We start from the raw sequence: 8,204 nt of genomic DNA, 5'->3' as shown, positions 1-8,204 counted from the left end.
TGAGTTAATTAATAGAAAAAGAAAAAGAGAAAGAAAAGAAAAGATTTAGGGAACGGGGGAGTTGAATCAATTAAAGTTCCCTATATTATAATTGGCACGTAGATTATAGCCCTTGATACAAGACTAAATGTATTGTAAATGCATGTCACAGTTGGGCAAGAAGCTAGGGAACAAGAGGAAGAAGTTCCCCACTGCCTGCTGTAGATTTTTGGAGGCGTATCAGGGCTGTGCCAGATTGACAGGTGAGTGGGAGTCATGTACTTTGCACCATGAGCATTCTTAATTCATTTTCATGAATGTCGCCAAGTGTGAATTGATTCCACTTGTGCATATTGACTGATATTGTAGTAGATTCCTCTATAATCTTGATTCTCCATGCTTGATTATTCTGTACATGCATTTGAGGGAACATTGAGAGGAATTACGAGAGGTTGATGAGTAATCAAATTGATTCCGAATTATGAAATGATTTCTTTTGTAAATTGATTTCATTTTCTCTATTTCAAAGATTTGTAGAGCCTTTTTAGTGGTATATTGAGTTGTATTGCACTTCCTTGACCCTCACTTCTAACCCTGATGTTAGTTTATGATTGGGTCATGATTAAGTGAGTGGTAGTCTTGATTATACTCCTTTTTAGTAGAGTATTGGGAGGGTGCATTATGACATTTATGCATGGCTTGGCAGTATCTGCAGGACACCTATAGTCGATGGGGGTTGAACATCGGCCTTTGTGCACATAGTAGCCTTCTGGGTGGGCGGAGCCCAGTCCCTTCCTAGGGGGGGACACGGCCCTAGGCGTAGGATCGGCCGGTCCTACGACTTATATTCTGCTTGCCGCCGGGCATAGTAAGACCCCGCGAGGTGCAGTATGGCTTTCCGCAGATGTAGAATTCCCGCGAGGTGCCGTTTAGTATGTAGATGTGAGATGGATTTCTGTTCTGGATACTGGCCAGCATTTATATGATCAGTGTGGTGTCTTATCCTGCATATGCATGTGACAGTAGGAAGTTGTTGCTGGTTCGCCTGGGGCGTAAAACCCACCTTCCGACAACTGTTTAGCATTTACATTATCGATATGGTGTCTTATCCTGCATATGCATGTGACAGTAGGGAGTTGTTGCTGGTTCGCCTGGAGCGTAAAACCCACCTCCCGACAGCTGTCTAGTGATGATTTCAGCATATTGACACCTGATTTGTATGTTCCAGCATTATGATCTGTTGAGCATATTCATGAGTAGCATATATGTTTACTTGATTATTCCATATATGCTTCAGATGAGTTGATATTGATTGTGGTGATATTGATGATTTACTCCATATTCTCTATGTTGAGTTCATGTTCATGTTGTTATTGATCTTGAGATTTCATCTCGAGCCATGATTATATTCTGTCTCATGTGCATAGTACTCTCTACTCCACTCACTGAGTATTTATATACTCACTCCCCAGTTTGATGTTTTTGATTGCAGGAAAGGTATTGTATAGAGAGGAGCAGGATTAGTGGTTGCCTGCTAGCTGTGCCGCTCCATAGTATAGTATAGTATAATGTAAATAGAGGTTTATACCTTTTGGTGTATTATAAACCTTCTATTGTATATAGTGCATAGTTACAGTCATAGATCCTGTTGTGGATATGGGTTTGACCATGGATGGAATGGGAACCAGATTTTTATACAGATGAGTTATATGCCTGAGATAATGTATTGATATATATTGTCCAGGTTCATTATGTGACGGATTATGTGATTGCTGCTCTGACAGGTAGTGTGTTATATGTATTGAGATAATCCTGACAGGTCACCATAGGAAAGGTGATCATTTTGTGCATGCATCATGCCAAAATTTTTCAGAATTTATGGATGATTGATAGGTAGTAGGGTTCTACGTGGTGGCTGGTGGCCTTATGCCTACCCGCACCCTAGGACCGTCGCGGCGGCCCGCCGGGAACGGGGCGGGGGTCGTGACAGAGGTATCCAATAGGGAGTTAAAACACATCTTAGAAAAAACGGTACGTCCTGATAGGAAAGATTGGTCTCAAAGGATAAATGATGCACTCTGGGCCTATCATACTGCCTACAAAACTCCTATTAGCATGTCTCCCTACCGATTAGTTTTTGGAAAAGCTTGTCACTTACCGGTAGAACTTGAACATAGAGCTTTCTGGGCTATCAAAAAGTTTAACTTAGACATGGCAGTAGCTGGTCCTCACCGAAAACTCCAACTAAGTGAACTTGAAGAATTGCGCAATGAGGCTTATGAAAATGCTAAAATTTATAAAGCAAGGACTAAGGCTTTTCATGATAAAAATATTAACCGTAAGTCCTTCGAACCTGGTCAAAAGGTTTGGCTATTCAATTCAAAGTTGCGACTCTTTCCGGGTAAACTTCGCTCTAGGTGGGATGGACCATTCATAGTAAAAAAGGTCTTTCCTTATGGTGCAGTAGAGATCCAACACCTCAATGGTGAACATGTTTTAAAAGTCAATGGCCAAAGGTTAAAACCTTATGTGGACTGTGTTACCGATGGGCAATTGATTGAATCTCTTAATTTGACGAACCCTGTTTATCAAAATAATTAAGGATGCACTGTGTCTGGCTGAAGACAATAAACTTAGCGCTTGTTGGGAGGCAACCTAATTCTCTTAAATTTCTTTAACATTGAGGACAATGTTAGGTTTAGGTTTGGAGGTTATTTTTAAGTATTTTTGATCATTTTTTTGTTTTGTTTGCATCTCTTGCATTCGTTTTCACTTCATAATGTCAGGTTTATCAAAAGAAATAAAAAAATAAAAAAAATAATAAAAAGATCTTTTAAAAAAATGTGTTCATTTTCATTTTTTATAAAATAATAAAAAAAAAAATTAAAAAAAGTTTTTGTTTTTAAAAACCTAATTTCTATACATTCATAAAAGAATGATAAACACACAAGGTATATAAAATCTAAAAAGCTCAATGACTAGTCGGAAGTAATACAAATTTAAGTTCTTTTCATTAAGTCTCTCTTAGGGAGTTGTAAGCTAATTAATACTTCGGAATTTCACTACACACTGGCCGACACTACTAAGGTCTAGGCTCGACATTATGTTGATAGTATAGTAGCAACCTTGGACCCTGATGAATCATACTTATCTAATCCAAAAAAAAATATATCATCAATAATAATGGATTTAGTCAGGAACATCGAAAAGGGCTACCTATTGTCAAAGGTCAAGTGGGCTTGTGATGAGAACTCCGAGCATAAGTCCGTAGGGGAGTCTTGATGCCTGACACCTTGTGCCAACTGGTGTGAGAGTTGTCGACTGATTGCTCGTTACACAGAGAAATCGCCACAAGAGTAAAAGTGCACAATTTATATATCTTTTATGATGTTAAAAAAAAAACTCTGTATTGACCTTAAAAAAGACAATAGTGTGAAAGCCGTCGTTGTAAAAATTCGAGTAAACTGGAATATTACAGATAAAGCCCGTGAGGTATTAAAGTAAACATCCACAACTCTCGAAATCCTGCAGATAAGATGATTTTGAATCAGTGAGCAGGTCCTTTCGACCAATCCTTGGAAAACTACTAGTATTAACAATATTTTGGAGATCCGAACTCTTAGCTTGTGTACGGTCCAGATTTCACCGAGCACTCCAGTATAAATGAGTCTTACAACTCCCTAACGGAAACTTAATGACTTCAACTTGAATTGCATCTCGACCTAGAATTTGGGCTGACTTAGTAAATAAAACCGTGTGTACTTTGAAATTCTTATCATTTATGTATCTTAAATTAGATTTTAATTAAAAAAAGAGACATTTTTTAGCTATTATGCACTTGGAATTTGAATTTTCATCAATCGAATTAAAAAAAAAAAACAACAACAACAAATTAATCATAACAATAAATATTGAAGTTTGTGGGTATCTTCACTGGAAACCCTCACGAGACTATAACTCGTCCACTAGGGTAACCTAGGGGTTTAAAGCCTTGTTGCATATGGTAGACGCAATCGCGATGCCTGCGAAAGTGAGTTAGAGTTTTTTTCTAATTTTATTTTGCTCGAGGACTAGCAAAATATAGGTTTGGGGGTGTGATAAGTACTTAATAATTCATAAATTAGTTATCTTTCCATAGCACTTATCAATGTTCTTAAACTAATAAAAACATATTTTATCAGAAAATTGAATAATCATTGAAATAAATTTGAAATATGTTTTTGGTTACGATTTTTTATGAAAACTACAGAAAAAAAATATATAAGGAGGAGATTGTGTTGATTCTGTTTGGTAACCTGATGAAGTTAAGGTTATAATTAAATAGGTTTTGGTCTTGGCTCGATCAAAAGTTATAATTTGCTAAGGAAAATGTTTGATTAACCCTTTTTATTAAGTCATGGTATTGTTTCTAGTCTTGACTGGTCGAGTTCGATCTGAAGCAGTTTAGCAATAATTAAATTTGGAAGACATTGGGCTCGAAAACAAGTTCAAGCAACTCAACGATCATGACCCACCGCAAACCCAAAGCCAATTTCCAACCAATTCGTTACCTGCCTTCATATAAAATTTATAATAATAATAATAACTAAAATTCACGATTCACTGTTATATAAACAATGTCCCGTTAAAACACTGTTCATATGAACAGTGTTAAAAAAAAATTAAAATGCCGAGAACACTGTTTATATGAACAGTGTTCCGTAAAAACACTGTTCATGTGAACAGTGTTAGAGAAAAAAAATAAAAAATACATAATAAATAAATAAATAAATAACAATAAAATAAATAAATAAATAAATAAATAAATGGCTTGGCTACTGTTCATCTTCTTCCCCCGAAGAGCACCTCACGCGGCCGCCCATCGTCCGCGGCGACGATCCTGTGACCAGCATCTCCGCCTCGTCTTCTGCCTGTGACGCAGCCCGCAGCCGAGATCCAGCTCCGCCATCAAGCCGCGTCGAAATCCCGGCGTCTCCCCGTTGATCCCGCGGCCACCCACCGTCCGCAGCGTCCTCCCGACGATCCCGCGACCAAATCCGCCAGCGACCAGTCCTCCGTGATTCCAGTCGGCCGCAATCAGCCGCGTGCCCACCGTGCCCGTGCGGTCGACTCTTCCCAGCAGCGAAGATCCGGCCCCTTCGCCATCACCGCGTGCGGCGTCTTCTCCTCCAAGATCAGCGAACCAGCCGCGTCGAAATCCCAGCATCGTCGCCCAGTCTTCCGCCCGTGGCGCATCCGGAGCGACCAGATCCCCCGCCACTTCACCAGTCGGCACCTCTCTCCGCCATCACCGACCAGATCCCGCGGCCCCTCTTCCTCCTCTCCTGCGATCTGCATCCCGGCACCACGCCCCGGAATCAGCCGCCGTGATTCCTTCTTCCCTCTCTCCGCGTGCGCCGGACGGCTATAAAAGGAGGGAGGGGGCGTTCAATGGAAGGAGAGCTCGGTTGAGAAAACAAGGGAGACCCCCTGTTTCGGTGAAAAGAAGAAGAAAACCGAGAGGGAAGAAGAGAAAAAGAAATTAAAAAAAAGAGAGAAAGGAGGGGGAGAAGAACCAAGGAACAGAGCATGCTCTGTTATGGTGCCGAGAAGAATAAAAAAAAAGAGGGATGCTGTGAGCGAATGAGTTAGAGAAAGAAAAAAAAAGAAGAGAAAAAGAAGGAAGGACTTGAGACGGATGGCGTGGAGCATCTCAGCAAGTCGATCAAAGTCGCCGAGCATCATGAGCAGCTAAACCTCGGTTTAGGGGTTTGATGAAGCCATAGAGGAGTATTCGTTTCATTTTTATTGATTTGAGTTTGTATTGTAAGAGTGTTGCATGATGAAGAATTTATCAATTGATCTTTATTATTTATCCAATTTATGTGAATCATTTATCTTGCATAAAATATTTTACATAGATTGATCTATTTCATCGAATCCAACACCTGTGGTTTGGAGATGATATTCATGTGACACCAATTTCATTTTTAATGATTTAATGATCAGATGCATCATGCTAGGTTAGACAGGCCATGCTTATTGTTAGAATAGATGGTTTGTGCTAGACTTAGATGATTCATGCTGCGAATTAATCATAATTTTTAATGATTGCTTTGGCTTGTAGTCGGAAGCAATCAAGTCTTAAATACAACTCAATTATTAAAAGCGTGACGGATACAACTCTATCGGTGGAATCTAGCCCTAAACACCTTTCTCCTTTCTCCATTGATAATTCGTACTACTATATCTACATTAATTCTTAGTTTTTATCATTTACTCTAGCTTATATCCTTTGAGGTAATTTAGTTAAATTAAGTTAGCAAATTCTTCTTCTTGCTTTACTTTTAAAAGAAAAATAACTTGTCTCCAATCCCTGTGGACCGACACTCATAATCACTATCCTACAGGATACGTGCTATTGCGTGGTTTATTTTTGAAATTGAAATAACCGATCAATTTTTGGCGCCATTGCCGGAGATTGCTAGCATGGTTATTTTTCCTATCATTAAAAAAAACTTTATTAATTAAAAACAAACTTTCAATATATATATATATATATCTCTAAAATAAAATAAAAAAATATTTTCTATTATTGTAATTTTTTTATCTCCTTTTTCTATTCTACTATTTTTTTTATTATTTTTCTTTTGGTCTTATTTGATCAGGAATCGAAGAGGAGATCTGGGCTATCAAAAAGGAATGCTTTAGAGGTTTGCTTAAAAAAATTTAAATTGCTGGAAAAATTTCCTTTGGTAACCTCTAAACCTTTCTTATTTAAATTAATTATTAGCTTGAAATTTGTGGTGATTGTTTGCTTTTGACTTTAGCAGAAGTGTGAATGTATGCCTGATACACATACACCAACTAATCTGCACTTAGTAAGGGCAATCACCCCAACAAGATAAGAGCCGGATTTCATCACCGGACTCTTGCCCAATTTTGGTGAACTCAATCTCACATAGTGTCACTTTAATTAATATCAATTAGACATTGGCCCCTAGGGACATTCGAGCTCAATTGGACGAAGATCACCGAAAGTTGCACCAATTTCGCTCTGTGGCTTAGTTGATGTCTAGGCAAGCTTTGTCCCTATAAGGGAGACAGTTCATCTGTTCGAGGCAAGTGGGTTTTAAGTGGGACCTTTGCGAACGCATCGTGACCCCTTCACTTACCTGGGAGCTTACCTGGTCAACTCGGTTCATTAGACCGGATTGGAGGCTTAGGTGCCCTCTTCAAACCAGTTAGGAGCTGTCTAGTGGTTTTAGGACAAAGACTAGGATTGATATGCTTTTCTCTTTTATTGCATGCTTGACTGATCGAGTACTAGTGTATACAAGGGAGTCGTTTTAGAGTACTTGATCTATTACCTTTTGACCTTGAAATAGAACGAACCCTTAGGAACATTCGAGCTAAGATCAGAACATTAGAATCATCCCCACCTCTTAAGATGGCTGAAGAACAACCCAAACTCCTGAGGGAGTACTTTACTCCCACTATTTACACTTCCCTATCTTGCATTCGATTACCTGAGGTAGCAGCTGTACAATATGAAATAAAGTCTAGTGTGATCCAAATGCTCCCATCTTTTTATGGGCTCACCAACGAAGAACCATATAAACACCTAGATGAATTTCTTGAGATTTGCACCACTGTCAAGATTCAGAACTTTACTGATGATGCTCTAAAACTTAGATTATTCCCTTTCTCCCTTAAAGATAGAGCCAAACAGTGGCTGAATTCTTTAGAAGCTAACTCGATTCATTCTTGGGATCAAATGCAACAAGAATTCCTTAAAAAATACTTTTCCATAGGAAGAACGAACCAGTTTAGACGTGCCATTACAAGCTTCTCCCAAACTGAGGGAGAAGAATTTCATGAAACTTGGGAGAGATTTAGGGACCTAATCCGTAAATGTCCTCATCATCAAATACCTAAGTGGCAGCTAGTGCAATATTTTTATGACGGTTTGACTGAACGAAACCGTCAGATGATCGATGCCGCATGCGGGGGGACTTTCATGCTTCGAAATGAGCATGAAGCATGGCAACTATTTGAAAATCTTAATGAAAACTCCCTCCACCATGCTTCCTGTTCTTGTCAAGTACCCCCGAGTTCTCAAAGAAAAGGGACCATTTGTGAAATAAGTCATTCTATGGACCTGTCTAGCACGGTAGATGCATTGTCCCATAAGATCGACCAACTGATGATAGGAGGACATGTCATTAGCTCTTCCCAAGCACAAG

The 8,204-nt window shown here is 39.1% G+C and overlaps 1 non-coding gene across 1 annotated transcript; it reads right to left on the bottom strand.

Moving 5' to 3' along the window:
* Positions 1-7,784: 7,784 nt before the first annotated feature.
* LOC113463656 lies at positions 7,785-7,890 on the bottom strand. Its single transcript, XR_003388332.1, has one exon. It is a non-coding gene; the product is annotated as a small nucleolar RNA R71 (small nucleolar RNA).
* Between the last annotated feature and the right edge of the window lie 314 nt (positions 7,891-8,204).

This window comes from Phoenix dactylifera, chromosome 11 (genome assembly GCF_009389715.1).
Source record: "Phoenix dactylifera cultivar Barhee BC4 chromosome 11, palm_55x_up_171113_PBpolish2nd_filt_p, whole genome shotgun sequence".
NCBI lineage: Eukaryota > Viridiplantae > Streptophyta > Magnoliopsida > Arecales > Arecaceae > Phoenix > Phoenix dactylifera.
The sequence above is the reverse complement of the archived record's forward strand: the minus strand, read 5'-3'. Positions and strand labels throughout refer to the sequence as shown.